The following is a 19785-nucleotide window of genomic DNA, read 5'->3' as shown; positions in this document are numbered from 1 at the left end:
TCAGATATACTATGAAGCCCACGAGAATGATGGGCTTCACAGTATATTTAGAATATGTCATAGAATTATCCAACATCTGTACTTGAAAGTGTAAATATGTTTATTTTCACCCATTATGAATATGACCTTTTAGGTAAGCCCAAACTCCCTGAAATGTGACATACTACATTCATTCATTCCATTGTCATGGTCATGAGATCAGAGGTTTATGAAAGTCCCTCTCAACTCATCAACTTTCTCCTCTATGGAGGAGGACAAGTTACCGCATACATCAATCTTCGTGGGGTTCATGATTTTTCTTGTGGGCATGTGAGGTCCACTTCTGACCCCCTTAACACTTTTATAAGATCAAACATGTGTCGCCAGCCCTACCTGATATTTTTCACACCATGGAGAATTTGGCTTCTTGTTAATTGCATCTGTAGTCTCAAATCTCTTTATAGAATCTTCCCTAAGTGATATTAATAGCAATGGTGGTTCTTTGTTAATAATGCATAATAACAATAGCTCTCATTAAAACAACATCAATTAAGTTAGAGAATGGTTAGTGTTGTGGTTAGAAAATGGGCCTGTAGACATCAATACTGCTAAAGTCATTTATTATTTCCCTCATAAAACAGAAGTAAATATAATGACTGGCTAAGATGGTAATGAAATTCCATTCCAATTGCATAACTGCAGACTGGTGTTTTTATTTGTGGGAGAGTCTTCTTGGTGATGTTGTGTGATGGGGCATCCCCAGGAGAAAGAACAGAAAACAAAGGATTTCTTCATGATGTCCCTGCATGTCCTGTGGTTTTGTTTCATTCTTCCCAGGCTGGAGTTAGCATCAGTTAGCAGAAATGTGAGCAGGGGGCTGGTTCCTCGTCCTGACTCTGTTACCTAATGCCCTGGACTACATGACAACTTCCTTGGACCTCAGTTTTTCTCATCTGTGACATGGGTGAAATTATATCTATTTGGCAGAAATTTCATTTAGCTTGCAAGTAAAACTGCACCTAATGATGCTTTTTAAAGTGCTCAAAAAGAATTATAAACACTCCCTGATAATGCTCAGCCAAGCCCTGAAGCAGGTTACTTCCTTGGTGCGTTCACACCTCTGCTCCCAATTCAGATGCCCAGAGTCAATAAGTTTTCTTCTTAGGCACAGGGAGCCTCCTGTGCACATTCAAGCTCAGCTCCCCCAAGACTCTAGCTCCCTCTTTCCACCTTCTAAAAGGTAACAGAAGATGAATGTGATTATATGACTAACAGGTTCATCGTAAGATGTGGAGTGTTGATAACGGAGTCGTGTTATTTCTTCCCTTTCTTTTTTTTTCCTTTTTTTTTTTTTGCGGTACGCGGGCCTCTCACTGCTGTGGCCTCTCCCGCTGCGGGGCACAGGCTCCGGACGCACAGGCTCCGGACGCACAGGCTCAGCGGCATGGCCCACGGGCCCAGCCGCTCCGCGGCATGTGGGATCTTCCCAGACCGGGGAACGAACCCGTGTCCCCTGCATCGGCAGGCGGACTCTCAACCACGGCGCCACCAGGGAAGCCCTATTTCTTCCCTTTCCTCTCTCCCTCCTCTCTCTTCTCTTTCCCTTCTAAGTGGGTATGTCACACCAAAATGGATGTGAGTTGATATACACAGTGAAAAGTACAGATACGTTAAGACTATAAACTGATTAAAACAAGGTAGGAAGCCATTATTTGAGTGTAAAATGAATGGAGGAGAAATTATACAAGAAAATCTAAGCTTGGGAAGCTACTGAAATTCATGATGAAATGTAATAGTGAGCTTCCAGGCAGACAAAGAGGGAAACAGCAAAAAAGTTTTCAGGGGAGACAAATTTTCCCCACTATTAATTCTTAGAAAAAAAGTGATCATATGCATATTCCTAGTTGCCTAAATTAAGAGGTAGATAACATCTTATATGCAGTTTTTTAAAAGTAGAGATAGTCTTCATATGGCTTTGTTAACAAATATTAACCACTGATAAAATACAAACTGACCTCGTGTATACAGTGACTCCTGGGGGCATTTGCATTTCTACAGTAAACTCTCATCTAAACCCTGAGATTACTCATAAAATCAACATCTATGGTGTTAGGACATGGAAGCTGATTTTGTAAGTGGGAATCTACCGTAATAATGATTTTCTGCACTTGCTTTCGCTTTGCCTGTGTAATTTCCCCACTGTGTTGGATTCAGCGTGTTTTATGGCCATGTCTGGTTTTTGGAATGGGGGCTCAGAAATGGAGATAGAGCCTTGGAGAGAATGGTCCAGAAATCATTTAAACCAAGTTGTAGCTATCGTTTTAACGTCCCTTGGAAGGAGAACTCCTTGGAATTATTTCACATCCCATCTCTCAAAAATATTTTAAAGTAAGCTTCATTAATCATTACTCGGCTGTTTCCTAGGCCTTGTCCCAAAGGCCTGGTATGCTTTAAATCCCTAGTGACACCTGCTGGGCAGACCTCAGCTCACTGCTGCAGGCTCCATCCACCTACCTCTTCTTTAACATGCAAAGCTGCAGGCCAAGAGGTAAGGGGCTGGCTCCCAGCCAGTCTGCTGATTTCTCCTGCAGGTGACCTTTGCCAGGACTGTACTGCACTCAGTCTCCGTAGTACTCTCTCGGGGGTTGATTTCCAACCTGTCCGGCCCCCAGGAAACAAGCAGGGATGCTTCAAAGTTAGAGAGGAGCCAGAGAGAGGACAGAACCAATAGTATCCGCCCCTACTCCCTGCCCCAAGTTACTATATGCTGCTTCTTTGTCTGAAAACTCCGAGGTGAAAGATGCTACTTGAGCCGTATGTTTTGTTCCAGCACAAGCCCAATTATGCTATACTTGCTTATATCTGAACATATTGGTTTATCTTACATAGAGTTTAATTGATGCAAACTTGAACTTCAGTATGTTAGCTTTTCTGAGAAAACACCATCCCTGCGATTTAGATTGCTATGTTTTTCTTTGAACAAAGCAAAGAGGAGCAAAAGGCAATTACACCTCAGGTCTGTTTATTTCTTCCGTATTCGCCAACATTACAAAAATAGGGTTTAACCTCTTGTCGGATTACCTCTTGTGCCCTTTACTGTCCAATGGCAAAATCTCTCTCAGAGCCAACATCTGCACCCTTGGACAGATCAACTAGTGTGCAAAGTCCATGTTAGCTGATCAAGCATGGCTTTGTTTGCGCTTATTCACGGCGCATCCAGCACTGCGAAAGTGGTTTTGCATATTAACTAAGTGCACGGTAACCTTCCTTTCCCTCCTCAGAGCTCCACCCCCTCCCACCGGGCCTCCTCGGGAAATCAACACTGTTACTCACCGAGGAAGCTGCCAAGAGGTTGCCATAGCAACTGTTCTGCTTTCAGCAGCTACTTTTCTGGTTTGAAGTGGGGGGTGGCGGGAGGAAAAAAAACCTGAGAACTGGCAGCTTTCTGATCAGAGTTCAGATAAAGAGGGTCACAGTCATTTGTGGGCACTGCCTAAAAGAACCCAGTGGATTTGACAGTTAAAGTAAAAGAAGCAAATAGACAAACTAAAAAGGTAAATACAGTGGAAGGGCAATCATCCAATTATTTGGTAGTGGTCTGAAGGTGAAGCATTACCAGCTGATATCAGTTCATCTCATCTAGGATGCTATTTTATGAGTTTTTTTTTTCATTTTTGTCCAGAGCCAAACAAAGGTGATGAGTTTTATGCGATTATAAACGGCAAGGGGGTAAAACAGCCCCAGAATGGGAATGTAACATCTGAAAGTCATTTTCTGAAACTTCATTCAGCACGGGAACAATGCTGCATTCAGGCAGCGTAAGCTGAGGACGCGTGGTGCGCCAGGTCAAGCCGGCGACCTCTGAGCTCCTCTCTTGGAGTGGTTTGCCAAGGTTGGCCGTGGAACGGTCTCCTTTCCAAGGAAGGGTTGGGATTAGGCAGGGAAAGGTGCAAAAAGTCAAAAAATGGAAAGCTGGGCACACAGGAGTGCTGGATTTCAACGACATACAGAGAGCTCTGCTGAAAACTGCTCCAGACACCTGGTTCCTGGGATTTCAGCAGCTCCCCGCGAAAGAGCCCATAGTTCTCAGTGGTTCCTGGCAGAAAACTGGCGGGGCTTGGGCAGGGCCAGCTCCTAAGGGTGACAGTGAATTAGTCTACGCCCCGTCCTTCCTGCCTCGTTTCCGCCCCTCGCCTCAGCGCGCACCTGCTCCCCACTGGTCAACCAGCTTCCCAGTGGTCCTTCGGTTCACCTTCTTTCGCATTATTTATTCAGCAGTGATGAAATCGGAGTGCTCTTACCTTCCTCACACAAGCTACTATTTTCTAAATCTGTATAGTTTTGTTCAGAACACAGTAACAGCTACAAGACCCAGATAAATGTAAAAGAATTGTAAGTTACAGAGGCAAAACAAGTATAGACAGTCCAAATGAGATTGCAACATGTGTTATCATGCTGGTGCCATTGTCATTAACGTTTGATGACAAGATTATTAATATTTTTAGGGAAGTTGCAAGGGAAGATCTCAGAGGTTAACACCTCTTTAAGGACACGCAATAGTGCAGCATGTTTGGAGCAATGGGAACTAGCTCTTTGCCTGTAGCAACCTATTTCTGACCTGAAACACAACCATTTTTGCCTAATGTTTGGTCTGAATATTTGCATCTCCCCCCACCCCCAAATACATATGCTGAAATCCTAACCCCCAAAGATGATGGTATTCCCAGGTGGCGATGCTTAAGTCATGAGGGTGGGGCCCTGAATGGGATTAGTGCCCTTGTAAAAGAGACCCACAGACCTCCCTAGCCCTTCCACCATGTGAGGACCCAAGGAGGGGACAAGGAGAAACCTGCACTTAGTGAGGTCCCTCACCTCACCCTGATCTCAGGCTTCCCGCCTCCCAAACTGTGAGAAATACATTTCTGCCATTTATAAGCCACTCAGTCTGTGGCAGTTTGTTATGAGTGCCCAAACAGTGACAACCCATATTGTGGTAGAGATCACCGGTTGTCAACTTTCTGGAGACCTTTGTCACTTGCATTTTTAAATTTGTCTTTGACAAGTAGAGGTATTTTGAGGTAGGAAGGAAGAGGTGACAAGGGAAGGGAAGAAACTAGAAATATCAGAAACAAGAAATCACCAAAGCAGGTTTACTCTAAAGCAGGATTCAAAATTTTACATGGTTTGTATCCTGAATGGTCTTCATAGATGACAAGAGAGAGTGAAACTGAAATTTGAAGTTGTAAAAGAAATAAAGCCAAAGACACAAAGCATTTCATTTGAGCAAAGTTGTACAAAGTACTAGAAGCCGATCTAGACGGGGACCAGACATAGGGACTGCCCCCTGCATCGCAGCGCTCCTAAATTAAAGCAAAGAACCAAGTCGAAAACAGAGTGGGCTCTCCTGTGTATCACAGATATAGCTGGAGGCCCTATGTTATATAACAGGGATAGGATGGAAAATGACAGTTCCTCGCTCACTACAGTAAATGTGACTAAATTACCTCGCCAGCTTCATACTCCTGAGTATTTCTATCACGCCAGAGAACTATCCGTTAATCTGAGCTGTCTGCTAGACAGCACAGGCTGGAGGTATTAGTATTCAAAGAAATCCCTCCCTCGAATGGCTGATTGGAGGGATACCAAGTTTAGTCTACGTAGCAATTGAGTCCAGGAACGAGACACGGAGAAATAATAAGTGGGGGTAAGGAATAAAAGGGAAGAGAAAATTCAGAAATTTGTTTGAACTCTGCAACAGCTTCTATTCCATTCCTTTTCACTGACCTGATCTAATTCAAGCAGCTATTATCCCTGTGAAACACTGCCACAGCTGAATTTATTTTTATTTTGCCTACTCACAGGCAATGTAAAGTGAATTTGAGAGCACATCACCTTCAGGGAAAAGACCGCAGCGTATTTACTCACCACCTCCCTCCTCCCCTCTGTGTGAAAAGGTTAATTTGAATAAGGCTGCTGCTTCCACAAATAGAACAGTAACCAGCACACAGAGGAACCGCCAATGAGAGTGTTTTTCAATGATGTCATACTTATACCTGCTCCTTATTATTTGCTGAGTTGTGACAATGTTTTCCTTGAATCTCACATTTTATTGGTTAAGAGCCCTGTCATTCTGAGTGCTTCTGGAGAGTTTTAGACACTGCAGTTTCTTTGCAAGCCCAGAATTTCTTCAGCTTCTGTACTTCAACCAACTGTTGGAGCGCCTAGAGTATTTTAAACACTGTCGTCCTGAAAATAAGTAAAAACCTTTTATAATTTATACCTGATTTACATGGCCTCTGATATCAGGTCTATTTTCAGTATAAAATCAGCATAAGAAAAGACTGCTTTTTGCTTAAAAAAGAACTACATGAACAGAACTTTTACTGAAGTGTTCATAGAAAGGTCCTGCTAAGCTTAATTTTGTCACCACTGATCTAATGGAAAACAAAATTATACCAAGGGTCTTAGAAAAACTTATTGCCCCATGGAGCAGAGTTTCCTAAAAAGAGCTAGCTCTAAAATTTAGCAGTTTGTAGGAGAGAAGGTATTGGAGGAAAGGAGACCTACCTGGCTTATTATTATCCTAAGTGGAGTTTATTTTTTAAAATCAAGTAGGTTTTTGTGTCGTTAAAATGTGTGTCCAGGTCACTCAGATTCTAGGGCTTTTCCGAGGAAAACGCCTGCAAATAGATTTGAAAACCACACTACCTTGTAGGGAAGGTGACGATCAGATAAATCAGCTCTGCATGAATTAGGGATTATTCAACTAACCGAAAGAGTCAAATAAATATTCTGGTCAACAGAAGATACAAGTGTGGTTGGGAGGCCAGAAATAAAGGTTGTTGTTCCAAAAGTCTCGTAATCTATGAATGGGCAACGTCAGGCCCTCAGAGGCTTAGAAGACAAAGTCAAGCCACCCGCCCATGGCCAGTTGTTGAAGCAGAATGTACTTAAGGAAGGTTAATCCATCACACAGGCAGGGCAGTGTGTTAAATGCACCAGCGAGAAGGGCAGGGCATGAAAGGAACAGGCAGATTTTAATGGGCAGAGAGGAGGGAACGAGTTCTAAGAACAAGAGTTCTGGTTGGGAGAATGAGACAGGGGAGGGTGGGTACATACAGAACAGACCTACTGGAGTGGATATATGTATTGTGAGATTAAACTTAGAAAAGCAGGTGCACAAATTAGCAATGATGATGTAAATTAGGAAGAAGTAGAAACTACTATATATTTTGAACATCCGTCTCTCAAATTCAGTACCCAATATCAAATATTTTTGAAATGAAAATGTCTTCACAGCTGTGTATGATGGCTTACTGTCTGCTGAGTCCGATGAGAGGTTAACTAGATGTTATAAAGAGTTGATTATCTTATAACTTAAATAAATGCTTGTATAAAATTATTGTGGACTTTGATCATTCAGTGAGAATCCTACTGTGTTAAGAGCATGAAAAACGTGGCCAAAAATAAAACTTAACTGTGGTCAAGACTAGAGAATATAATTCAACCCTTTCATTAAACTTAGAAGGATCACAGCCATGTCTATTTTACTTGAATTTCACAGTATTTCCATCAATTAACTGCATGTAAATTTTGATTCCAGAGATCCAGCTGTCATAACAGCATTGTGGAAAGTATAATGGCCTCTGGTATCAGACAGGCCTGCGTTCAAATCCCAGCTCCAACACTCAGTAGCTGTCTGACCTTGGTCATGTTGATTAATCTTTCTAAATCTCATTTTTCTCGAGGGATGATGATGATACCCATATATAGGATTATCGTGAGGATTAGACTAACACATATATGTCTTACTAGTGTAGTGCCTGTCTCAGTAAATGAAAGATTTTTTTTGTCTGTTTGTTTTTGTTTTAACTCTATTATGACCTTCAATGTCCTTGAAGGGCCTACATGATAGCACCTGGCTGAACATTTTCTCTCACTCTTCTTCCCTCTCCCTCTGCTCCAGCCGTGTTCACCTTCTAGCTATTTCCCAAACATTCCTAATGCGCTTCCACCCAAAGGTCTTTGCCTTTGCAGCTCCTTTAGCCTGGAACTCCTCTCCTCCCAAGTCTGACCTCTTTACTTTATTCAGGTCTCAGCTCCCCAGAGAAATCTGACCTAACACCCTGTCTAAAACAGCATCCCTGTTGCTCTCTTCCTCACGACACCACATTTATGCTTTTTTTGTTGTCACTTATCACTACTAAACATTACCTTGTGGTTGTATTTTCCATTTGTTCATTATCTGTTTTGCTCACCTGGATGTCAGGTGTGTGTGAGCAGTGGCTTTGGTCACCTCTGTGCCCTGGAGCCTAGAACAGTGCTTGATCACAGTTCTCAGAAAAGTTTGTTAACAAACAACAGTGGCGATGGAAAGAGCAATGGAACCCTACTCTCTTCAGGATCCTGCCATTACAGGGATAAGGATGCACGGACCAGAGAGGAAACATTGCATTGGCCACTTGCCAATGTTTAAATTGTATACAAACATTTCTTATTGAGCCAAGACAAAATATTTAAATTTGCCCATCACAGCTAAAGGATCAAATTATAAGACAAGGAGAATATATAGTCCCAATATTCTTTTTTTTTTTTTTTTTCTTGCGGTACACGGGCCTCTCACTGCTGTGGCCTCTCCCGTTGCGGAGCACAGGCTCCGGACGCGCAGGCTCAGCGGCCATGGCTCACGGGCCCAGCCGCGCCGCGGCATGTGGGATCTTCCCGGACCGGGGCACGAACCCGTGTCCCCTGCATCGGCAGGCGGACTCTCAACCACTGCGCCACCAGGGAAGCCCCCAATATTCTTTACAAAGGACACCAGTGCTCATCAGGGTGGATGGAATGGGAGAAAGCTGGTACAAATCACTGGGCCAGTGGTTTAGAAGAGATTCCAGGGCAAATCTTGGGTGAAGAATTTTAGTTGGTGTACCTTTCTGAGTTGTATTATTTTTTTTCCCTTCCAGGCTCTACCGAACCTATCTGTCTTGGCTCTGGTTCTCATTAATCGTTGTGTGCAATCTACAGACTTTGGATCCGTAATAGTTGGAGAGAAATTCAGGACAGCATTCAAGACTTTCTCGACATTACACACACAGACACACACTCTAATACACACATGTATTGAAAGTTCAGAAAATATTTTAAGATCTTTCTGTTCTGCCTCTCTTTCAGTCAGTCATGATGATAAAATATACTCTCTTTGGATTTCTCTTTTTCTGGTAACTAAAGGACAATATAAGACAGCACAGAGCTGATGTAAGCATTATCCCTGCTGACATTCCAAATGAGCAAATCAAATGCCACCGAATCATTTGGTTACAGCTTGGATTTGGCAGTCTTTTGTAAAATACTGAATTGAATGAGCATCTGCCTTTTACATCTTGGCTATGTCAGCACCTGTGGCTGCTTCTTCTAGAAACTTCTTAACATAATAAAAGTAATAGGAAATAAGATCACTGCTAACCAGAATGCTTTTGAAAGATTATAGATTTATGGTCAAAATTCAGGGTTTAGAGCCTATTTTTAAAGACAATTACCTCTCTTCTCTGATACCTTCCTCCTCTATTACCCTCAATTTTAGAGCTTTTAGTTTAGTGCTGCTTTTACATGGTGATCTTGTTAAAATGCAGATTGTTTCAAAAGGTCCTGGGCAGGGCATGAAATCTGGCATTTCCGACAAACTTCTGGGTGTAGCGATGTGCTGGCCTGTGGACTACACTTTGGATAGGACGGGTTTAGATGACATACTGCCGCGTGTTTGACTCTGTTCTTCCAAATTAACATACCGTTTTAAAATAAAGTAGTTCACTATTCTCCCTTGCGTACATTCTATCATAAAGTTCAGAGATTTTATTCTAAGTATATTCACATCCAGTTGGTTCCCAAGCCTTTTGGAGTCTCTCTAAGAAATGTTTCTTTCCTCTCCATCTGCACAGGAGCTGGCTCGCTGAAACCTCCCTCATCTTTCCCCTGCAAAGCTGCAATAACCTCGACCTAATCTCCTAATCTCCAGCCTTCTCTTCCTCCAGTCCATCATCTTATATTCTGTCACCATACTTTCCTTTCAAAAAACATTTTTTTGATGAGGTCACTTCCTTTTTTACAGACCCCCCCACTGGTTCCCCTTGCTTAAAATAGAGGTTGGCATCGTCTCTGTGGTTCAACAAACCTGGGCTGGAATCCACATTTCTTCAATTTCCTTTTCTGTAACTTTGAGCAACTTGCTTAACTTCTGAGAGCCACACTTTTCTCATCTGCACAATGGAGAGAATACTGCTTATCTCGGAGTGTTGTCCTATGATTTAGATGCAAAATCGTAGGTGAAGCATCTGATACGATGCCAGCCATAGTAGGTGTTCAGGAACTTAATTACCAATTTTTCCTTTTCCTTTCCGGTCTGACCACTTTTGGCTTTTTAAGCCCCTTATATGAACGCTCTTGAAACTCTTTCTTCTTGTCCTTCCTCCACTCCCTACAAGCCACACATATGCACTCTCTAGCTCCACTGAACATATCATTTCCCGATGCATCTGCTGAAAGACCCACCCCATTCCTCCACCTGGCAAATCCCCTTGGTCCCTCAAGGCCCAGCTTCTCTTCTTTCTTCCCTAAGAAGACAGAGCCTGCATACTTGGGCAGAGCTTGCCACTCTCTTCCTGTCTTCCAACAGCACTGTGATCACACCTCTCCCATTATGCACTTGCTGTGATGCACTGCCAGGATTTGGGCCTCAGCTGTCTCTTGACTCGATGGTGACCTCTCAGTGGCCAGGACTTTCTCTTACCTCCTGATCCTTCGTGACTTGAGCATTTGTTTAATAAAGGAAGGGAATCGATGTGGTACATAGTTTAAAGAAATGGATGCTTGAATATTATATTCCATATAATACTATACTACATAGAAAAAAATATTTCTGAAACTTCTCTTGGACCAAAATAATAGTTTAGAGTAATAATCCCCATTTTCTAGCATATTTTAACATATTTTACTACTTTCCAGGCCTGGTTTTAAATGCTTTACATACACTGTCTCATTGGATTCTCTTGACTATCTTTTGTTGTAGGGTGCTGTGATATCCATTTCACAGATAGAGAAATTGACATTCAGAAAAGGTAAATATCCTGTATGGTTACACAGTTTACAATTGTTAGAGTAAGGATTTGAACCCATGTCTTTCTGACTTCAGTTTGTCTTCTACACAGTACTATCTCATGCGATCTGCTTCCATAGCCTGGTTTCAACTTCTTCTTAAATATAGATTAAAAGCATGGATAGAAATTTTTCCTAGAGAAGAATTTAGACACAGATAAAGGCACTCTCTGCGAGAGTCAAATATTTAAGTGGTTTGGAGATAGTAATTATTAGGTAGATAAAACATAACGCAGAACTGTAAAATTCTAAAATCCGGACACCTTGTGAATCCTTTCCTTTTCACTTATTATTTGTTTTGAAGAAGCCGTTAAGCAGTCTTATTCCTGAGGGAAAACCATTTTAATGATGCCTTTTTGACTTTCAAAGATACTTTTCATTTTCACCACACAGTAGTTTCATAGGCAGTCCTCACACATATAATTTTCTAAACTAAATTATGTACGAGATCTCCTTCCTGTTGTCTCAAAGAAATCAAGCTAAAACTAAGGCAAGTCATAAAAGCTACTGGGTGTTATCTGGTCTGGGGAACTGCTATTTGCAACAGACCCTCCAGGTATTTTCAGTGGAGGAAATCTTGTCTACAAGAGCCTGCTTATAGGCAATAATCATGCAGTCAATTGCATCTACAATTAATGACAAATCTGTAGCTTGAAGAGCAATTGTGATCCCAGATATGTTTGAAGCCTCTTGGCAAAGCAACTGTAAACTGTCAGAGAAGTTCTCGGCGTGGACTCTAGGAATACACAGTGGAAGTTATTTATTTATTTGTTTATTTATTTATCTAATGGTCTTATCGATCTCTTGGAAACCTCTTAACCTGGCATTCTGTTGAATTGATAGGGTTTCTCAACCTGTCGAATGTATATAGATCTAGAATAAGCCAGAATATTTGGAAACAGGGAATTGATACTTAGAAATACCTTAAGGCCTAGTGTCTTCCCTGGAACATTAGTTCCATAGGCTATTAAGAGATGTCAGGTGAGAAGATAAAGTGTTCAAAGGTTAAAGTCACAGAAAAGCACTGAGTTTGAAAAAAAGCCAATAGGTTTCTTTGCTACTGGACTTTCCAGAATCTTTACGTCAATGTTTATCATGGCTCTCCTGGGATAGTATAGTTGCTGTCTTTTTGATTGGTTTTGTTTAGGGGTTATCTAAGAAGTACTGATCTGCAGAGTAGGCACTGTGGCACTGTGGCACTCGGGGAAGTGTTTTTTGCCCTGGATTTTCAATATATTTTGTGTGGCTGGGGGCTAAGCTCCTACTCACTGGTGTGGCACCATTGTAGCATCTCAGTGCAGACTTGATGTCTAGAGAGCAATAAAAAAGATATCCCGTGTAAAGACACAAAGAGGCAAAGATAAAGAGAGCTTTGGTATGACCCATGATATAGAAGTGTTCTCTAATTATAAAGATGGAAAATTTAAGAATTAAATGAATCCTCTATAGTATCATAAACACATTTTAAGTTGAATGAGTTCATTTGGATAAGCCTGAAATTTTATGTTTTAAAACCACAGTATTGTGAAGAACACTTAATTTTCAACTAATGTCAAAATATCATAGGTAACAATAGCGAATTGACAAAAATGGGAGAATTTAAATGTCATATAATCAAACATCTGTGATATTTCAGAAGTCTTGTTTCGAGGTCTTGATGTCACTTTCTCTTTCTGTTCTGAATTTTGCCATCTGGAAATCATGGCCTATAACTACCTGTACAGTGTGGTCAACAGGAGTGAAATGAAGTATAGTCTACAATTGCAGTAGCAGAGTCAATGCACAAGATTTTAAACCCAAAGTTAATGTGAAGTCCTGGCTCCATTTTATTACTGATAAATGTACTCCCTCATTACAGATACCTGAGGGTTGACTGTCAAAGTAGTTTTTCAGTTTTATTTTTCCTAAGAAATTTGCCTGAAAACAATTGGGTGTAGTAAAGTGTGTGACCGAGAGGAGATAAGGATATGGGGTTTGCAGGTGACTAGAGATGTAGATTGTAAATTGGCTGCGTGTCATCCACTATTTCCATGTTTGGTAATGAAATTTATCTTCATTTAGGATGCCTCTGGAAGTTAAAAACTCAGTTCCCCAGTTGCACTAGTCACATTTAAATGCTCTAGCCACATGTGGCTAGTGGCTAGTGTATTGAACACTGCAGAGATAGAACGTTTCCATCATTGAAGAAAGTTCAGCAATATTCTTACACAAATTCAGATCCATGTGAGAGTTGGGCGTAGGGAAAAAGAAGAGAGGCTAAAATGGCAGGATTTTATTGGCAAGTGTTACTTTGTGAAGTTATGTAAGATGGAAAAGTATAATGTCCTAAATTCTTTTGCAGTTTCGAACACTATAAAGAGTTTTATACTAAGCTCATAGATACAGAGAAGAGATTAATGATTGCAGAGGTGGGGTTGGGGGCTGGGAGAAGTGGATGAGGGGTTCAAAAGGTACAAACTTCCAGTTATAAGATGAATAAGTCCTGGGGATGTAATGTACAGCATGGTGACTATAGTTAATAATACTGTATTGCATGTTTGAAAGTTGCCTAAGAAAGTTCTGAACATAAGAAAAATAATTTTTTGTAATTATGTACGGTGACAATGTTACCTAGACTATTGTGGTGATCGTTTCACAATCTACACAAGTATGAAATCATTATGTCGTACACATGAAACTAATATATCATACATCAATTTAAAAAATTTAAAAAACAAAAATTAAAATATTCAGAGGAAAGTAAATAGAAAAAGAAATTTTTATGCTGATGAGTTAAAAAAAGCAAAAAAAAAAAAAGAAATGCAGAAACACAGGATAAAAATTACGTTAACTTTTAGCTGTTTATTTAACATATTTCTCCTTCTCAACTTATTACTATTAAGGAAAGGAAAAAGCCAGCTTGTTTTGAAGCCCATCTTTTACATGACTCATTGAAATCAGGGATTACTTTCCTCAAAAGCTTCATGAGAATTCAATTCCATGAGAGCTCTCAGTCCACTGTATTTGCCCAAATATTATAGTCAGAGGAACCCCAAAGAGCAGAGTTCCCAGCAGGGAAAGACAAGGCAATGTAGTGGGTAAGGCGAGGACCACGGTAGAAGGAAATTTAAAAAATTAATTGAGAGAGAATAGTTTCATAGTTCACAGTTTCAAGGGCTTCAGAGACATGGACAGGAATGGAGGGAACGTTAGGAATGAAAAGAAGGTGGAGGAGAGCTTTCTGAGCCGGAGCGAAATGAAACACATAATCAAGGAAATTATTGTGTGAGAATTTACTGGAAAGACCAACGAGCACTACTGTTTTAGTTTTTAAGCAAGGAAAGAAGAGAAAAGGCAATATGTATAACAGTGAAGGAACAAAAGAGGATTATATTAGAAAGAAATGTCACTAACTTCAATGTATAATTTTAAATATGAAAAAAAACTGAGTCTATATTTTAATGTTAAACATGTCTAATTCCAATGTCACTGATTTAAGCTTTAGCAACAAAGATAAGTATGATTTTGCTGCAAAGACACAAAAATAAAGAGGTCTTAGGAATATGATATTATCTCAGTATTTCAAAGTTGGAAGTTCATTCATTCCGTTTCTTTTTTTTTTTACATCTTTATTGGAGTATAATTGCTTTACAATGGTGTGTTAATTTCTGCTTTATAACAAAGTGAATCAGTTATACATCTACATATGTTCCCATATCTCTTCCCTCTTGTGTCTCCCTCCCTCCCACCCTCCCTATCCCACCCCTCTAGGTGGTCACAAAGCACCGAGCTGATCATTCATTTATTCAACAAATATTTGCTAAGCCCCTTCTCTGTGCTGGGCATTGTTGTCAACACCAGGGAGCAAAGCCAAGTCCGTGCTCTAATGGAGCTTGCCTTCCAAAGGGGTAGGGTAGATCATAAACAAATCAACAAATACACAGAATGTCAGATGTTTATATGTGCTCTGGGAAAAACAAAGAAGGCTACAGGGGATCAAGATACTGGAAGTAGCAAGCACTGTTGACGGATAATGTGGTCGGGGAAAGTCTAATGGAAAAGATGGCATTGGAGCAGAGATCTGAAGGAAACACAGGAGCTAGCGCGTGGCCGTCTGGACGAACATTGCTCCAGGCACAGGAATTAGTTTATACAAAGGTCCTGAAGCTGACAGATGTTTGGACTGTCCAAGAAACAACAAGTTTAGTGTGGCTGGAATTGAGGAATGAGAAGGAGAGGGGAGAAGTTGAGGTCAGACAGGAAGGAGGGGCAGAGTGCAGAAGGAGATCAAGGCCCTTGCAAGGGCACTGGGCTTTTTCAGAAAGAGATGAGAAGCCATGGAAAGTCCTGAACAGAAGAGCCATAGCATCCGACTAGTGCTTCTCTGGTGATTTTCTGTCCTTGCACCCCATATATGCCTCTCACAATACCTTTTTATTCACTTGCCTTAGACACTGGATTAGAACATATACATGATGATGTCAGCATCATGGGGTCCTTTTCTATAAAAATTTGGGTAAATTTAATTAGTGGTAGAACTTCCATTGTATTCTAAATACCATCAACTTGTCTTAGGTTATACAAAAATTCTCAGCAAAAGCAAATTAAATTTAAGTTTCTTCACATCTCCTAATACTTCCTCCCTTTTTATAAACTCTCAGTTTTAAGTGCTAGTAAGATATATTTTGAAAGGAAATTCCAATAGCATGTGCATGCCAGGGAGGGACTTCAAAGCAGAGAGAGTAGAACTTAGAAACTGTCAAGCGTCCTTCCTATTTTCTACTTCTTTAAAAAAATTTTTTTTTTTTAAATTTTAAGGCTCAGGTGACTTTAGGCCAAAGGACAGCAAGAGCAGCCACTATGGCTCTAAGTTTCTAGCTCTGTGTTTTCAGCTCCAGCAGTTCAGGGGAGATGAAAGAAAGACAAAATAAGAAAGAGGAGGAGAGGTACTAGAAGGTCAGAAAGAGATAGAGAAATGCTAGAAATTTCTTTCTTCTCCTTTTCCTAGACTGGGAAGAATAAAGCAGAATTCCTATATGTACAAAGTATCTCCAGTAGGAAAAATGATTACAGCAGGAGGAAGTCATGTTGAGTTCCATAAGAAGGCCTAGTTGGGTTTCTTTTTAAAGTGGAAACAATTTCAGTTGAATGGAGAAAATGATGCAGAAAAATATTGTGAAAAATTTCTTTCAGAATGAGAGGGAAATTTTGAAGAGGAGGGCAATGGAAATAAATAAATGGTATCATCCTTAATCATAAAGAAATGTTTATTTAATCAGATAGTCTATTGCATTTCCTGACTAGTAAAAGTAACTCTAGTTAGAGATTGTTTCTGATTGCTGGTATACGACTTTATTGGGGTCTACACGGTAGCCATCATTTGATTCATAATGGCATAAATAAGAGTGGGGTTCTCAAAGATGACCTCTAGGCTTCGAAGGTCAAAGGGAGTATGTGCAGAACCGAGAACAGAGATTAAAATTAATATTCAAGGGGGAGGACAGGGGTGTATGTATGGACTTGTTTCTCCATTTCTCCTTAAGATTCTCCCTAGGCTGGTTTCATTTCTGAGAGAAAGGCAACCATCATATTGCCCCTACTTCCTAAAAGAATCACCGTTAAGTCTGAGGGTGTATGGTGTCAAACCTCAGTTCGGAAGTCACTAAATGTAATTTTTAACATAAAATTCATCTTTGTAGTTTGAGATTCATTTCTTGTTTGCCATTTCATCATAATATTGAAGAAAATGGAACTAAAAAGATTTTAATAGTCTGCTCAACAAAGAAAAGCAGTTTCCAGAATTAGCTGCGGGAAGTGGTTTTAGGAAGGTGAACAGTAGGGTCTGGGTTTGGGGATGGAATTGAGAAAACCAGGTAGGATTCAAGCCTTGGTGGGTTCTCACTGTTCTTGCCCATTCACTTGCTCCTACAGGACTGACATTGACAAATAGGGAGCTTCCTGGGACGTCCTTTGGCTAAAGACAGTGATTAAACAAATGTTTTCTTGGTGAGAAAATTTCCATCGCATTTTGATATGTTGATGATTCACTATTACATTTCTAGGTGTCTAGCTTCTGAAGATGAAAAAAACCACGCTCTGAAAGTCAGTTAACTCTGCTGTGTTTTAAAAAACTTTTGAACTTGCATGTCTTTTATTTTTTTGTAGAATTCTGCAACGAGGAACAGTATTTCAGTATAGCTCTTAACTGACTATCGTAACTATAACAGATCCCTGATTACTGTTGCAGCTAACAGTGCAAACTCAGAATAATCCCTACATGGAAATCCTGCCCCTCCGAGCCACCCACACCACACACTGTACGATGAAGGCCATCCAAAATAAATCAGTGCCATAATTTCCATGATGACAGCCCCCCAAACAGCATTTTTTTTATTGTTTCCTTCAAATCCCTAGAATTCTTCCCATGTGCTGTCATGTCTCTAGATAACAGTGCATGGAGATTAAATGTGAGTTTAAATGAACTTTTACATGCCTCTATATTTTATTCTTGGATTTGATTATTTTTAGAGGCAAGTGATGAAAGGTTATTCCTTCCAAGATCTAGCCAGTGAAACGTGCAGCATCAAAACCTGAAGCCCTGCAGTCAGACACATACAGAGAGCAAAGGGGAAAATGAGAAAATGTTCCATTGGGGCTGCAGCGTTTCAGAGTATGCAGAAATGATGTCATTTGTTTTCACAAAACCCAGTTTAAATTTGTTCTTGCCTTTCAAGAACTGTAGCACAGTGCCTCTGTGGAGACATCCTGCATCCCATATTTCAGGACGTTAGAGGGTTGGCTGCATCAAAATCCAACCAATCGCAGTGTGTAGTCTTGCCCTCCCCAGTTTTCATTTGTTCCCCTACCTGAAGCAAGCGCGTGCTGCCCGTGTTAGATCACGGCTCAGCACCCTCCAGCCACGTTAGAACGCAGAGGCAACGCTCCGTGCCTCGAGTGGTTTAAAGGAGAACAGTGCCAAAATAAAAATTTCCTTCAGGTCACCCATGCGCATTCGTCTCACGGACAAATAACCTCCAGGAAGAGGTCTGTTTGAGAAGTATGTTTTGTTTGTTTTAAGTGAAATCCTAGCGTTTTGTTTTTGCAGCCCCTGCGGAAGTACCGGAACCATCACGGGAGGTAAGGAAACAAATCCTGGGCTAGTGGACCCTCAGTGGCAGAGGCAAGATCTTCAGATTCAATACTAACGATTATCTTTTTACGAAGCACACCCCATTTGTATATATATACGTAGATAATAGAAAATAAGCAATGAAGCAGATAGAGCATTTTACAGTGATGCAGTGAGAGAGGGAGATTATGGTATGGCGTCCACTTACAAACATAATGGTTAAGATACAGAGTGAAAAAGAAAAGTGCTGGCTAGTGAGTGAATCACCTTTGCTTCCCTCTTCCCCTCCAACTGTAAGTACAGCCTCTTGACAACACCGGGATGGGTGTGGATTCATTTGTTGTGAGTAGCAGAGACCGAACTCTGGCTACTTTAAACCAAAAAGATATTGATTGGAAGGCTACGAGGAAACTCACAGAATGAAAGAAAGGCTGAAGAAACTGACTCCCAGGGCCCATGCCATTCTGGGGGTCTCTGCAGTAGGAACCACATGGGGAGACTGAGTCGGTGCACTGCTGTGAGATTGCACACTCTCCAAGCTCCCCGCCACTGGTCTTCTCTCATCTCCTCATTCTGCTCAAGGGGCAGAGTTCCAGGAGAGAGTGTCCCATTGGCTCACTGGTCTCATGCCACCCCTTGGCTTGGAGAAAGCAGAGTCCCCTTAATTTACATAAAGAGACAGGAGACAGTTTCCCGAAGGAGGTGGGGATGCTGCTTCTAAAAGAAGGAGAAATGGATGCTGTTTGCTCCCCTCCATCACCATGACCACTGCCCTGGGTCAGGGCCTCTGAATATCTCCCCTGGGTTAATGGTCCCCCTCCTTTAGCTCATATTTTAAATCTCTTAATGGTTCCTCATCTGTTAGTGACAAGTCAGGGAACATTTGAAAATGCACAGAAGTGCGGTTGGTAATTATGCCAGGACAAGAGGCATACACTGGGACCATCGTTGGCAAACTGGGATGTATGGCCATCCTCATGTTATCACACACTTCTACTTTTCTGTGCTTGATGAAAAACTATTTTATTCTTTAACACTTAACAACTCAAGGAAAACTGAAAGCTCTTGGAATATAGAAAAGGTGTCTTCTCCTTCATGTACTCAGCATCTAATTTCATGCTTGGCACATGGTAGGTGCCCCGTGGACCTTCACTGTGTAATTATAATTGAGCATGACTCTTAAATTCTTTATCCTTCCTCCTCACATACGCTCCCACATTAAAATTTTCCATGTATTTAGGAAGTGCTCTAGCTCCCATATTCATATGGGGAAGGTATAGCTAACTCCTCTTCTCCTTGCTTATCATCATTCTTTTCTTCTGACAGTGGTACCAATGTGCCTCCCTCTCCATTGTACAGATGGGTAAGGTAAAAAACTAAATAAGCCTGGACCATTTCTATTTATGGAAGATGCCATTACTTAATGAAAGAATGCTTTTAGGGTGAAATGGAAAGTAAGGTATTTTAAAAGATAGTTCTTAAAGTCAAATGGCACCTCCTTTATTATATATGGTGGAGTACTATGGTAGTTTTAGTGGTTTTTCCCAACA

Source organism: Monodon monoceros, unplaced genomic scaffold (assembly GCF_005190385.1).
Source record: "Monodon monoceros isolate NGI ecotype Baffin Bay Population unplaced genomic scaffold, NGI_Narwhal_1 Super_Scaffold_8, whole genome shotgun sequence".
Lineage (NCBI taxonomy): Eukaryota > Metazoa > Chordata > Mammalia > Artiodactyla > Monodontidae > Monodon > Monodon monoceros.
The sequence above is the reverse complement of the archived record's forward strand: the minus strand, read 5'-3'. Positions refer to the sequence as shown.